Source organism: Coenobita brevimanus, chromosome 28 (genome assembly GCF_032717465.1).
Source record: "Coenobita brevimanus isolate Jiangsu-jjx chromosome 28, ASM3271746v2, whole genome shotgun sequence".
Taxonomy (NCBI): domain Eukaryota; kingdom Metazoa; phylum Arthropoda; class Malacostraca; order Decapoda; family Coenobitidae; genus Coenobita; species Coenobita brevimanus.
The window spans coordinates 12231149-12247657 of NC_136981.1; positions in this window are offsets into that span (position 1 = coordinate 12231149).

Here is a 16509-nt window from a genome sequence, read left to right on the forward strand (position 1 = left end):
CATCCAAGCCTCTCTACCCATTTTTCTATCTTTAATTTTATCACTTTAAATTCAGCTCACATCTCCACCCTGCCCACATTTCCTTCTCATCTGTCTGTTCTTCATTCCTCCATTTTTCATTGTTTCTGTCTTCATCTCTCCCTTTTGTTCTAATTATTATTATTTTTTATCTTCTTTTCGCTCTTTTCGTATCAATCAGCGTTTCTTTCTTTCTCTGCAGCACTCTTCCCTCCACATTTGACTGCTACTCTTCTCTTCATTTTATCTTGGCTTAAAATTGCCGTCTCCCCAGCTTGAATTTCGAGTTGTAATAATAGATAAACATCAGAATATGACGCAAGTAAGGAAGAAGTGATAATTACAATGGCGATGTAGCGCCATAATTTTGTCATTTTCTGTCACTGAGCTACGTGAAATATAGCTGAAAAAAGGACAAAATTTGGACCAAGTTGAAAGAAATATAATTTCTCTCTCTCTCTCTCTCTCTCTCTCTCTCTCTCTCCTTGAGCTACCCGTCCCTCCTCCCTTTCTCTTCGTCTTCTCCTCCCTGACTGGTCTCAATTCCTTGTGCTTCCCCCTTTCCCATTTTATTGTCTTGTCTCCAGGCGTCGCTTTTATTGCATCGTGTTAGATTTCCGCCTGGCTGTGTTCGATCTCCTCCCCCGCCTTCTCTCTCTCTCTCTCCTCTCTCTCTCTCTGCCTTCATTCTTCTTCCACCCTTTTTCTTGTTTTATTTCAAATTGAATTTTTGAATAATATTCTAGCTTAGGGTCCTGCTTTTGCGATTTATAACCTGACAGTTTGCCTCTTATTTGGGAGAACTTACTTTCATTCCTTTGTGTCTCCTTCTAGCACTCGCTAAAAACATTCGCTTTATCCATTCATGTATTGAAACTTTTTTTTTTTTTTTTTTATCTTCCCCTTTCTCCATATTTTTTCTTCACTTCAGTCATATCCTTATTTCTTCATTCATTCTGCTTATTTTTCACTTTCCCTTTATTTATGCATTTAGCTTCTTTTTCTCTTATTCTCCGACCCTCCTTTCATTTACATGTGAGGAGAAAGACCAAAAGTTTGCTCACTTCCCCCAAGCACATCCTCTTCTCTCCCTCTCACTTCCATTCCTCTCAAGCTCTCTTCTTTTTTCCCCACTCCACGCACACCCACCATCCGTCCAGACTTCTTTGCGTTATCATTGTGTCTCCAGCACATCCACGTTTCCTCCCCGTAATTTAACTGGAACTTTTCTTTCTTTTCTGCTGTCCAAACTCACTTATTTAAAAGAATTCCTCGAGAAATCCTCCTATATCGGATTATCCATCTATCACCATCTTCTACCTCTAGTATTCTTATGACTGTACTATTCCCTATATTTCTTTTTACTAATTAGGTAAACTTTATTCTGCCTCTCCTTTGTTTATTAAGGTCTCTCTTTTCTTAGAATTTCCCTGTGACTTGACTCTTCCCCCTTCCTTCCCTTCCCTTCCCTCCCCTCCCCTCCCCTCCCCTCCCCTCCCCTCCCTCTCTCTGTCTCTCTCAGTCAGTGTCCAAGCGTCATATCAGCAAAACAATTTCCTTATATCCTCTTCACTTCCATCGCAGTACGCCTCTCTCACATTCATAACCATCCCTCTCCTCTCAGCTCTCTCCTTCCCGGATCTTTTCCGTCCCTTCACTCTGAGTCTCTCTCCCTTACTTTATCACGCTTCTCTGCCCCTTCTTACATTTATGCCATTGTCTTAACTTCTCTTTTTACACATAACTTTCTCATTTCTCATTCTAGTTCTTGTTTTTTTTTTTTAATTCTTCATTTCCGTCTCTCTCCCACGCATCTCCTCTCGCCCTCCTTTCCTTTGCCAATCATTTCTTTGCGCCTATATACCTTCTGTTTTTTTTTTTTCCTTTCCCATCCTCTAGCTTTTTTCCTCTTACTGTCCATTTTTCCTTCTCACTTTCCATCTGTTTACTTCCATTCTCCAAGCTTCCCCCTCCTCTCTCCTAGCCTACCCCTTCCACCCTCCTAGCCTCTCCTTCCCACTCTCGTAGCCTCTCCCTCCTAGTCCTAGCCTCATCCCACTCTTCTAGTTTCCTCCTCCCACCCTCCTGTCTCCTCCCACTCTCCTAGCATGCTTCCATCTTCCATCCTTTGGCTTCCACTCTGCTAATCGCTTCTTGCTCTTCCATCTCTTTTCTGGCACACTAGCTCTCTCTTCCCTCACTGTTACATTTTCCCTCCATCCTTCAACTTTCTCCACCCTCTCTCTCTCATCATCTCTCATCCACTCCATTTTTTCTTCCAGGTCTAATTGCCTTGTCTTTCCTCCTTTCCAACCCTATTCCCACCCGTCACCCTTTCACTTTCCCATCTTTTCTCTTCACCCTACAATCTTATTCCTCCATTTATCTTCTCTCACTCTGCTACCTTTACCTTCCACTCCTCATCCTCTCCTCCACCTCTCTACTCTCTCCTACCACTTCCCTCACCACCCTCCTAATCTCCACAAGAAAGAAGAGAAGGATGATGCGTAGTGCAAAACCCAAGTGGGCTATGTTGCTGGTGGCTGCCTCATTCCTCTCTGCTGTCCCAGGTTAGTGCGGTGACGGGTTGATCCGGCACCAGAAAGCCATTCGTTCCCAAGTCAGGTCAGAGTAGGTTAAGTTACGCTAGATTAGATGAATTTAAGTTAGACTGGATAACGTCAAGATAGGTTAGGTTACGTTAGGTTGAATGAGTTAGTATGGATAATCTGACCTCAGGACCTCACTGACCTGAAAAAATTTAGTTGTTTAAGGGCACTGAAGAGGACTTAGAAGGGGGTGATAAGGACTGAGGTGTTGAATGTTAGGGAGAGACTGGCGGGGGTTCAATTAGGAGAAGGGAGGTAGTCTTCCTTTAGTCTAAGTAGCTGTGTGACCCATATCCAACCTCGTAGGCACGTTTTTTTTTTTTTATTTATATAATAGATAAAATGGAGTTATAACCTTGATGAACCTTCCTCTTAATGATAAAAACCTTTTCCAGAATCCTTCATGTAATTTATTTCAAGTCCTTTCAAATTCAGTCGCTTCCGTTTCCTTCATGATACTGATCGTAAACTTGAGTTAAAAAACATGTATACTAGATCATCATCATCATCATTATCATCATCATCATCATCATCATCATCATCATCAACCTGTGTCAGTCCAATGAAGGACAAAGGCCTCTCCCATTTTTCACTATCATATTTGTTGTTAGCCTGTTCCATCCATGCCCAGCGAATCTTCGAATCTCATCCAACCGTATCGTTCTCTGTCTGCTTCTTTCTTTTAGTTCATCTCTATGTTGCCACACCGTTATCCTGGTTATCCACAAGTTGCCCATTCAGCGATGACCGTGACCTGCCATATTCATTTTTGCGTTTTCATTGTGGTGATCGGATCATCTAGTTTCGTCTGTTTTCTTATCCAGGAAGTTCTTCTTTTGCTGGACCCACATAGGAACGAATGTATAAGAGCCAATGTCAGTGAGTTACCAAATTTCTGAGTTACCGAAGAACTGTTTTGAATTAGCTCTTTGCAGTCTTTCCAGCTCCTCTAAGGCAGTTGCAGGTGTGCTCTGAGGTTCCCCGCAGATGATTCCTAGAGGTTCCCTAGTTTGGGGTCTTTAGTTTTCCCCCCTCCTTTTTTTTTTTTTTTTTTTTTTTTAATGTATTGTATGACAGCCAGCCCGATGGCTGTCAGCCACACACTTGTCAACCGGCGCTGGCATCAACACTGCAATTATACTGTTGTACTATAGGACTTGATCTCTCATGTGAACCTTGTGTTTAGAGCCTCCAGATAATATAAAACACATACTGTATACATGTCTTTGAAAACTACAACTAAATTGGGTAATTAAATTAATACAAACAAATGTGACTAATGTTACGGAACAGAGAAAGATATTGTACACTTTAAGTGAGAATACTAAAAATCACTACTGTCCCGTAAAGTTCCAGGTTCAAAACAAAAGAGTTAGGTAAAATTACAAGTTAAAGTTTAATGCTCAAACTAACAACAAAACATTCAGGACTCATAAGGATAATGTAATGGCAAAAAACAGGTTAAATATATGGTTAACTGCAATAGCCTCTATTAACACGAAATTAGCAAGAGTAAATTTATCTAAGTCAGCCCTGATAAAATGAAAATACACTGGGTAATGCTCAGTTAATGCAAGATAAATTATTACAGATACAAACTATTATTAATGATAGCTGACAATAAGAACTTTACATGAATTACAAAACCTTACTAGGCCTAAGAATCAACCTTATGCTACACAGTACAAGAAAAAAATGCAACAACAGTTATACTCAAATTACACACAGCTGCTAGATGGTTGGAGACTTTCTGAGCACTCACAATAATAATAACTGTACAGGGGAGGACAGAGATGTGAACAAAATGAGGAGCAGATCTAAGTGGCAATTAATGTAGAGACTGAGCTCATTATATAGGGGCCAGCAGAGCTTGATACAACTTGTAAGAAGGACGCGCAAATGAAGCCATGGGGACAAAGAGTTGACAATCCCGCACTGAACAACAGAAAGGACGACTTACTCTACTATAACGGTAGAAGGGGGGGACTGAGGCAGAACACGCTCGTGATCAAACAAGCAGCACACTGTACGTTAGAATTACACAAAGGATGATGAAATCATAGGCTATGTAACACCTCCCCACAAAGAAAAAGAAATTTACAAAGGAAATTTCTTATTACTCTAAAACAATCTGTCTAAAGTCTAGATAAGCAATCTGCAATAACATTTTCTTTCCCCTTGACATGTTGTATGTCTAATGAATACTCCTGAAGAAGTAGACTCCATCTTGTCAATCTCTGATTTTTATCTTTAAATTTACTAAGGAATTTCAGTGGGTTATGATCGGTATAAATGACTATGGGGTCAAAACCAGAACACAAATAAAATGAAAAATGCTGTAAACCCAAAATCAAGGCCAAAAGCTCTTTCTCAATAGTGGAGTACTTCTTTTGAGGTGGAGTGAACTTCTTACTGTAATAAGATACCCTGATCATCCTCTTGCAGCAAAACAGCCCAAGCTCCTGTATCACTTGCATCAACAGCCATCTTAAAAGGCTTAGCAAAATTTGGAATAGCGAGCACTGGCTGATTTAATAGAATAGCTTTAAGTTTGTTGAAAGAGGATTCACAGTTATCGGTCCAGACAAATTTAACTCCCTTTTTCAGTAGGTCTGTAAGTGGTGATACAAGAATTGAAAAGTTAAGAACAAATCTCCTGTAATAACCTACCATTCCCAAAAATCTTTGTAGCTCTTTCCTACTTTTAGGTCTGGGAAGATCACTTATAACCTGAACCTTAGCTCCTGGCGGTGCAACATGTCCATCACCAATTACGTACCCAAGGTACTGAACTTTAGCTTGACCAAACTCACACTTTGATAAATTAGCTACAAGATTAGCCTGAACTAAACACTCAAGAAATTTACTGACATGGCATAGGTGATCTTTCCAGTTGTCACTGAAGATTAATACATCATCAATATAAACAACACACCCTGCCAAACCCTCTGTTACAACATTCATGATCTTCTGAAATGTGGCTGGTGCATTCTTCATACCATATGGCATTACCGAACATGCAAAAGCCTTTCCTAGTGTTACAAAACATGAGATCTCCCTAGCACGTTCAGTCATAGGTACTTGCCAGTATCCCTTTAACATATCAAACTTACTTATGTACCTAGCCTTTCCGATCTTGTCCATGCAATCTTCCACACGAGGGAGAGGGTAAGTGTCTGTTTTGGTTATCTGATTAACACGTCTGTAGTCGATGCAAAGCCGCTGTGACCCACCCGGCTTAGGGACCAGAGTGACAGGAGAACTCCACTCGCTCTGACAGGGCTCAATCATCTTGTGGTCCAACAGGTAGCCAAGCTCCTTCTGGATGAGATGAACTTTCACTGGGTTCACACGGTAAGGAGGCAGTTTAATTGGCTTTGCGTCTCCAACATCGACATTATGCATCAACACAGTAGTTCTTCCTGGAGTGGCACGGAACACTTGCGGGTACTCCTGCAGTAATGCCGAAAACTCCTGCCTTTCCTCGGGAGGTAGATGAGAAAGCTTAGTCTGGAGATCATTCATGATATCAAGATTCTTCCCCAAACTATCACTCAGGCTCATACTACATGGGAGAGCTTCACTTGTAGACTCGGGTGGAACAGCTACAGTGCAGACTGGATTATTTTCGTCCCGCCTGTGATATAACTTTAGCATGTTGATGTGACATAGTTGCTTGCTCTTTCTACGATCTGGTGTGGCGATGACATAGTTGACATCACTGAGTTTCTTCTCCACGAAATAAGGACCACTAAACTTGGCTTGAAGAGGTTGCCCATGCACCGGTAGCAGAATCAAAACCTGATCTCCTGGCTGAAAGTGGCGTAACCTGGACTTCTTATCATACCAAGTCTTCATCTTCTCCTGAGCAGCTCCTAAATTCTCTCTCGCCAGCTGTAAAGCAGTGGACAGCCGTTCTTTGAACTTCATCACATACTCCAGCAGGTTGACGTCATCTTCCTCCGACAGCCAGCATTCCTTGAGTAGCTTAAGGGGTCCTCTTACTTCATGGCCAAACAGTAGTTCAAAGGGTGAGAAGCCCAGTGATTCATTTGGAGATTCTCTTGCGGCAAACACAACGAATGGAAGACCTTTATCTCAGTCTTTCTGATGTTCCAAACAGTATTTCTTGAGCATCGATTTGAGTGTTTGATGATATCTCTCCAACGCTCCTTGAGTCTGGGGATGGTAAGCTGAAGACGTGATCTGGGTGATGCCCAACTCTTTCAGAGACTGCTTGAAAACATTTGACATGAAATTACTTCCCCGGTCTGACTGTACCTCCTTGGGCAGACCAAACTTTGTAAAGAACCCCAGCATTTCCTTAACCACGTTCTTTGCTGAGATATTTCTAAGTGGAATGGCTTCAGGATAACGAGTAGCCATATCAATCAGGGTCAACACATAAGAAAATCCTGAAGAAGTCTTAGGAAGAGGGCCCACAATATCCACCAACACACGGGTGAAAGGGGCCTCAAAAGGAGGAATGGGAACTAGAGGTGCAACCTTTTCGGTCTGATTACACTTCCCCACAACTTGACAGGCGTGACATGACTTACAATACCAGGAAACATCCCTGAAGATACCTGGCCAGTAGAAGTGTTTCAAAATGCGTGCCACAGTCTTCCTCACTCCAAGGTGTCCTGCCAAACTGGAATCATGAGCCACTCTAATGATATCCTGCCTACAAACACGAGGGATGACAACTTGATGTACAACCTCCCATTCACAGTCGGCTGATGCTGTTGGGGGTCTCCACTTCCTCATAAGCACTCCTGACTTTATATAATAACAAGTAGAAGCACCGGCTGACTCTTCCTCACTGCAAGCAGAGTTAGCTAGACCTTTCAACTCAGGGTCAGCAACCTGCAACTCAACCAACTCTTGACGAGACAAATTATCAACACTATGGGGTACTGCCTCATCTGGTGAGTGGTCCAAATTAGCAAGAAAAGTGTCAGCTAGGATAACATCATCATCATCATTATCCTGTAAATCACCAGTAACTTTAGACTTAGCCCTAGTGACAGCACATGCAGGGAACACAGGGACATCGCAATCCCGGGTCGCAGCCACTGGCTTACTAGACAACTGAGGAGCTGGACACACTTGACTTCCACCAATATCATTTCCAAGTAAGAAAGTTACACCTGACATTGGGAGTGTCTCAACCAACCCAACCATAACGGAACCATTAACAAAACCAGACTCTAAATTCACTCTGCACAGAGGGACAGAGAAGTAATTATTCCCTACACCTTGTAAGATTACAGTTTCATCAGAGGAATTAACATTAGAGCCTAAAACACTGGTCAGCATAAGGGATTGGCAAGCACCTATATCACGATATATTTTAACTGATTTCCTGTCATTACTGTCCAGAGGACTGACAAAACCATCAGACAGGAAATTAGCACATGAACTCTTGAGAGTGTCACCCACGTTACTGCTCAAAAGAGGAGCTCCATCATGAGAATTTAAGTTACCCCTCAAAGCAGGTTCAGTTAACTCAGTTAAAGAATTCTGGGAACTCTCAAGAGTGGACACTAGACCAATTGACTGAATATTTAAAGACTCCTTTTTGTTCACATCACGCTGTCTCCTGAAACATTTCTCCGTAGTATGACCAAGCTTACTACAATAAGTACATTTACTTTTCTGAAATCTAGAGGTGGAGCTGGTATTTACTTCCTGAGAAACATCATCTTTATTCTCTTTCCTGTTACCTGTACTCTGAGTAGAGGCAACGTACTTACTCTCAGCTTTCCCTTTTTCTCTAGAATATCTCTTGTGAGTGAGAACATATTCATCAGCTAAAACTGCAGCATCAGACAAATTATCTATTCTTTTCTCATCAAGATATAGGCTTACATCTTTATAAATACACCTTTTGAAGTCCTCCAGCAAAATCATCTGCTTAAATTTACCAAAATCAGAATCCACATTCTTAGAATTTAACCACTGCTCTAACAGATCTTCTTTGATTTTTGCATACTCAACATGGGATTGCTTATCTTGCTTGTAAGTTGTCCTAAATTTTACTCTATAGGCTTCAGGAACAAGCTCATAGGCCTTAAGAATCAAGCTCTGAACTACATCATAATTATCAGATTGATCCTGAGGCAAAGATGCATAAGTTACTTGAGCTTTACCGGTGAGAACAGTTTGAAGGAGTACTGGCCAATACCTTTTGGGCTAATTAAAACCTGTAGCTACCCTCTCAAACAACTGAAAATACTTGGTTAAATCAGATTCATTAAAAGGAGGGACGAGTTTAACATTTTTAGCCACATCAAAATCATCAGAGCTAGATGATCCAGTTCCACCTTGTTTCATGCGATACTCATGGTCTGCCTGAATCCTGGCAAGTTCAACTTGTGCGTGTATCTGTGCCTCCTGAATACGAGCCTCCGCCTCCTTAGCACAAGACTCCTGCAGGGCTAGCTGTAACTTAGCTAATTCAATCTGCGTTTGCTCATTTGGAGGAGTTACATTAAACAAGCTTTCATTAATCATGTCAACAATTTGATCTTTAGAATGATGAGAGCGAACAGCAATTCCCAGTTGTTGAGCAACAAGCTTAAGTTCATTCTTTGTTCTGTTTTCTACATCCAACACTGTTTGCACATTTGACAAAAAATCTTTGGCTTCATCAAGTGTAGAAATAGTAGACATCATGAATAAATCACAGTCATAAAATATCAAACAATATCCTTATGATAATATCCTGAATATCCTGGCGAGGTCGCCAAATTTATGTTACGGAACAGAGAAAGATATTGTACACTTTAAGTGAGAATACTAAAAATCACTACTGTCCCGTAAAGTTCCAGGTTCAAAACAAAAGAGTTAGGTAAAATTACAAGTTAAAGTTTAATGCTCAAACTAACAACAAAACATTCAGGACTCATAAGGATAATGTAATGGCAAAAAACAGGTTAAATATATGGTTAACTGCAATAGCCTCTATTAACACGAAATTAGCAAGAGTAAATTTATCTAAGTCAGCCCTGATAAAATGAAAATACACTGGGTAATGCTCAGTTAATGCAAGATAAATTATTACAGATACAAACTATTATTAATGATAGCTGACAATAAGAACTTTACATGAATTACAAAACCTTACTAGGCCTAAGAATCAACCTTATGCTACACAGTACAAGAAAAAATGCAACAACAGTTATACTCAAATTACACACAGCTGCTAGATGGTTGGAGACTTTCTGAGCACTCACAATAATAATAACTGTACAGGGGAGGACAGAGATGTGAACAAATTGAGGAGCAGATCTAAGTGGCAATTAATGTAGAGACTGAGCTCATTATATAGGGGCCAGCAGAGCTTGATACAACTTGTAAGAAGGACGCGCAAATGAAGCCATGGGGACAAAGAGTTGACACTCCCGCACTGAACAACAGAAAGGACGACTTACTCTACTATAACGGTAGAAGGGGGGGACTGAGGCAGAACACGCTCGTGATCAAACAGGCAGCACACTGTACGTTAGAATTGCACAAAGGATGATGAAATCATAGGCTATGTAACACTAATTTTAAAGTTCAGATAGTTCTGGCACTAAACACTTGGTATGGCCACTATTTAGATACTTCTAGCACTAAGTAGTGGGCTGACGAACCCAACCTGCCCACAGTTCTTGATCTAGTGTTTTTCATATAAATTTAGTGCAAAAAATATTTAGATTTTACTCTATATCTAGGGTGTTCTGAAGTTCAGTTTTATGTGAAAATATGAACTTTTCATGGTGTCTTTAAGTTCAGCTTAGCAACACGGCTTGCCCATCTCACTCTCTGTGTGGCTCTGGAACAATGGGTCGGGGAATGTTCACCGCTCTTCACCTTCCCACCCTCCTTTCCCCCAGTCGCTTTATTTTGTATGTATATTTTTTTAAATAGTTAATGAATGGAGGAAGGAAAAACAAAACAAAAAATTCCTTTGCCTATAGGCATCCTTCATTAATAAAATATTTATAACAGCTGGTTTTAAATAAAAGTGGATTAATTGTTTGTGGGAAGCAACTCCCAGGAAGTGAATTCCAGAGAGTAGTAGTTCTGGGGATAAATGAATTTTGATAAGCAGAGGTTCTGCATTGCTGGGGAGAGAGTGTGAGTTCACGGGCTCTCCCAGCTGCCCGAGTATACGGGAGAAAATGTGAAGGGGAGGCACAATTGGAGCAAGTTCGTCAGAGCACTTACGGTAAAAATAATGGTAAAATAATGCTAAAGAAGCAACATATCTATGTACTGATAATGGAGGAAGGTCCTGCATAATGGCAAGATTATTGATTACTCTAATGGCTTTATTTTGAATTATGTCCAACTGCCTCAATGCAACCGTCCCACATCCACCATAGTATAAATATTTCCATGTATACTGGCAACTGTGAGAAGTGGCAAAGAAGCGCCTCCCCTAGGGCGGAGTGAGGAAAAGGCATTCCATCCCTCGTCGCTGCTTGCTTAGCTGAGCTAAGTAGAATGGGGACATGTGGAATTACATTTTTTCTCAATATTTCTTTATGAACCCCTTATTACATCCTTGAATTAGTCCACTCGTCATCGTAAATTTATCTGCTCTGACAAAAATAAACATAATGGTCTGTACACTTTCTAAAATGCCCAGAACCCCAACCCAAAAGGCTAAAGGATCTACTGCAATCCCAGTTCCACAGGCAGCAGTAGAAAATACGTGCACCCTGAGAAGCCACCACCGGATTGCTGGAATACGAGTGTCCACTCAAGAAGGACACAGGAAGCCAAGGGGCCCTGCGGCCAGAAGTCCCTCTAGCCTGAAGCTGCCACACCACCCTCATCATAAACCGAACCACCAGTATCTGCAGCGACGAGGACTCATCACCTTAGTGCCTGCTAGAGGCAGCACAACCGAGCTTGATAGATGTGGCTTGGCAATGCAGAAGGAGTTACGGTGTTCCAGTGCGTTTGTTAAACGTGGCACAACCGAGTTTTCTACAGGCAGCTTGGCAATGCAGGAGTTGCAGACCACACACTCCCAGGAGTCAGACAGGCTTCTCCAACGTGATGCTGAAGCTGGAGCAAGTCTCTTCTAACTTCACCACTAGACCCATTCTAGGCACAAACCACACAACCCTATCCTCAGGATAGAGAAAGAGCCAGGCATTGGTCCTCCACTTTCTGGAGCCTGGGCCATAGCCTGTCTCCCCCTTAGCCCTATCGACATTCATTCACTACACCTCAACACCTGCTACAGACGTAGAGTCAAACCCCGGCTGCCTTCCTTCTCCAGAGAGTACCCCAGAGGTAAGTGTCAGTGTAATATCCAGGACATCCCCCTCTAGATCTCCCTCCCAATTCACCTTTGCCACAAATGACCATTTCTTACATCCAAATCTCATGAGTTTAGCTGTAAAGTTGTATATAGAGGCTTGTGTAACAACAATTCTTTTGTGTTGCCATCTGAAGTTTCTGTGTCTACTCTGAATTCTTAAGGTGTGTTGAATCCTGCTTTGGTGTTCCTCCCTGTTTAGAAGAACCCCACTAGAGTAGAAAGACTGTAGTATAATACTGATGGCTAGCAGTGGTTCTGAATACAGAGGGAAGGCAAAGCAAAGTTTCAGTCACTGAGGTACACAGTACACAGATGCCAACATGGCGGCACTTAGGACCCACATCCCCATCCCCAATTATGACCCCAAACTGTGCAATATCACTACTTATATTGAAATGGTGAAACTGGTGTTAGACTTGGCATATGTGGAGGATGCTCAGATCTCAGTGTTATTACCCCACTTAGGGAAGTCGGTTGCCCTGGTAGCCAGGAAAGTTAATACAGCTCTAACATGGGCACAGTTCAGACAAATATTTATCAACGCCATCCATCCATCCATCGGGGCAGTCGTTGCGCTGTCGCAACTCAGTGACATAAAGTTCAAGGGAGACCTGGATTCCACCCTAGTGGATTTGCAGAAGCTCATAATATCCGCATATGCCCAGCTCACAGAGAAACAATGTAGTCAACACATTTTTGCCAACGTGATGGATTCCCTACCCAGTGCCGTTCGGGAACATTTCACCATCCATGACGCTCAAGAATTTGATAGAGACATAAAAATAATCTGACTGCTGTTAGCAGCACACACGGGGAGACAGAAACCAACTGGGGTGGTGCACCACGTCCCGACCCAGCCGAATCGAAAGACTGAAGAATGGTGAGGTGCAAACTGCTTCTTCTATCCTCGTATCTCCCCATCTCCACAGGACAAACCATCATGGCAGGACAGCCTAATCTTGATCAACCCTTGAGAGTTCAAAGGGCTGCAGTGCATCCTGTGCTCTACATGACATGAGGAAGCAAATCAAGGCCCAATGGAACTGGCAGACAGATGGGACCCACCCCCACCACCTCACACTCCATCCCGTCGTGTAGCCAACAACAGCACCCAAACGAAGAACACAGAGGTAGGATTCAAAGACAAAATGGAGCCAATCTCTCTCCTCGATGATGAAGGGACGCCCCTAGAAGAGATGGACACCTCCGAAGCTGGGCTGGATTTTTAGACCCTCCCCTGTCAGTTCTTGACCTGGCCTGGACAACCAGCAACCAACTCAAAACGCCAGTTGACACAAAAATCAAACTCCAAGGAGTCCCTGTACAGCTTCTGGTTTACACAGTACATGTGGTACTACCATAAAAATCGGGCAGCTTTTGAGCCCCTCCAACCCTCGTCCACTGACCTCATCGGGGTGGGGGACGAACTGATAGCCTTGAGGGGCAAAACCTGCCCACTCGTGGTAACTACCCTCGAACCATGTGCCCACACTAACCACTCGTTGATGACGTTCAACTTAGTATACAGCGTATGATGGCTACCTGGGGCTGGACCTACTACAAAAACTGGGAGCCACCATAGACTGCCAGCACAGGCTACCCTGATTCAGCGGCTGCTTGCATGCAGCCGGCCTGTGCACGATTGTACAGGCCGCCACAAAAAAAAACAAAAAAAACACCACCATGCCACCTTACCACCAGGCCTAGGTACCGCTGAATACATTGGCCCCATAACCCCTGCTCTTCTACCTACAAAGTACAACTCTCATGTGTGGGGAGGCTCCCCACATACAGCTCCTCTCAATAGGGTGGAATCAAAGGCTTTTCATCTCATCAACTCTCCTCCTCTTACTGGCTCCCTTCAACCTCTGTCTCTTTGCCACACTGTTGCATCTTTATCTCTTTTCTATCGCCACTTCAATGGTCTTCTACCCACAAAGTACAACTCTTATGTGTGGGGAGGCTCCCCACATACAGCTCTTCTCAATAGGGTGGAGTCAAAGGCTTTTCATCTCATCAATTCTCCTCCTCTTACTGGCTTCCCTCAACCTCTGTCTCTTTGCCGCACTGTTGCATCTTTATTTCTTTTCTATCGGCACTTCAATGGTCACTGTTCCTCTGAACTGTCTGCTTACATCCCTCCATCTCTACAATGGGTGTGTAGCACCCTTCTAGCAACAAACTCTCATCCCTTTTCTGTCCAACTCTCTAATGCAAAGAGTTAACTGTTACTCCCAGTCCTTCATTTACGCAACAGGTCAACTCTGGAACTGCCTCCCTCTGTCTGTATTTCCTACTTCCTATGATCTCCAGTCTTTCAAATGCAGTGTGTCCAGGCCTTTTGAAATGAATGGATCTTGAATTTGGCTCTCTTTTGTACTGTTTTTGTTTTTTCTTGGAAGGAACGGTTTGCAGGCTCCGGCCTTTGGTTCCTTCTTTCTTGCATAAAAAAAAAAGATGGTCCAACCATTTGTTGCTAAGTGCTTGATTTCCCCAGCCATTGTTCCCCTTCACCTGAATGCCGTCCAAGTCCCGAAAATCTGATGAACCCTTCTCTCTACCCAGAGGATTAGTCCCAGGGGAACTGGAGATGTTCAATGCCCTCCCATGCACGATGGGCATGCCCAACCTCAGCATCCCCTCCTTGCCACACATTTCCTCTCACCTTCCCCCACAGTACCAACAGGACCTGGAACAGTTACTCCTCCGATACCAGGAGGTCTTTGCCTTGCATCTGGGAGATCTGGGCTGGACCAAGGTCTTACACCACTCCATTCACACTGTGGGACCCCCCATACACAAGCCGTTACACTGAAAAAAAAGGTGCAGTGCCAAGAAGAAGACCACCACATCCAAGAAATGCTTGAGGCAGGGATAATAGCACCCTTCAACAGCCCATGGTCTTCCCCCATAGTCCTAGTAAAAAAAAGAAAGAGGGATCCATGAGGTTCTGTGTCAATTACCACCAACTTAATGACCTAACTATAAAAGATGCCACACCACTTCCTTGTATCGATGACTCCTTAGACTCTCTATACAGTGCATGGTTCTCCACCCTAGATCTGCAGTCGGGCTACTGGCAGGTACCCATACAGTCAGAACACTGTAACAAAACTGCCATCCCAACAAGCAGCAACTGACTGTATGAATTCAGTGTTCTTCCCTTTGGCCTGTGTAATGGGCCAGCCACCTTCTCCCACCTCTTGGAGTCGGTCCTGTGAGGGCTCACCTGGGAGACGTGCCTTGCTTACCTGGATGACAATATCACATTCAGGTGCACCTAGAAGGAACACCTCAACCTCTTGGGGCAGGTGCTGCATTACATACAAACAGCGGGACTTAACTCGTACCGTGCTAGTGACATTGATCTACGTTCCCTTTAAAAACGCCAGTGATGTAGATCTATGTCCTGCAGCAGTGAGAAGTCATTGCAAGCAACCAAAGGAAAATGGAAGGTAATATCATATCTCGCTAACTTCAGACATTTATCTGCTATGCTTACAACACTGATTTAGGAGCACTGGAGGCAACTGAGTCTTCACAGGCTCACAGCTGCTCTACTCTCTCAGTAACCTTGAAGATTTCAGAGGTAGAGTGGCACCAACCTGACTCGATTCAACCAACTTTCTTGCTTTGGTGATTACTTTTATCAATGCCAGGGATTTTATATTGAAGTATTAAGCCCATTTACCCTAAAAAAACAAAAAACAAAAAAAACAAATTCGGTTCACAAGCTCACAGATGCTTTGCTCTCTCATTAACCTTGAAGATTTCAGAGGTAGTGCAGCACCAACCTGACTCTATTCAACCAACTTTCTGGCTTTGGTGATTGCTTTTATTATTGTCAGGGATCTTATACTGATGATTAAGCCTATTTAACTAGAAAAAAAATCCAAAATCGGTTCACAAGCTCACAACTGCTCCACTCTCTCAGTAACCTTGAAGATTTCAGAGGCAGAGTGTCACCAACCTGACTCGATTCAACCAACTATCTGGCTTTAATGATTACTTTTATTAGTACCAGGGATCTTATATTGATGTATTAAGCTCATTTAGCCAGAAAGAAAAAAACAAAGTTCACCAGCGTAGAGGGATATATATATATATTTTTTTTTGCCCAGCACGGTACAGGTTAAACTCATACCATCTAAATATAACCCGGCACAAGAATCTGTCACTTTCCATGGCCACGTCTTCTCATGTGAAGGACTAACCCCAGATCCTGAGCCTTCGCAGAAATCACCCAACTTACAGACATAAAAGGAGCCCGTGCCTTGCTTGGCCTCTCCTCCTACTACAGGAGATTTGTCAGAAAATTTGCCTCCATTGCAAAATCCCTATACGACATGATGAAGAAGGGAGAGGCCTCCCAGTTGACTACCCAGAGGTTGGAAGCCTTCAAGGCACTCAAGCAACACCTCACCAGAGGGCTGATAGTCACCTTCTCGGATTATACTCAGCCTTTCCGACTATACACCGATGTTTCCTTAGTCATGATAAGTGCCATCCTCATGTAAGTCACGGAGGGCAAGGAGCACATTATAGAGTGCCCCAGTA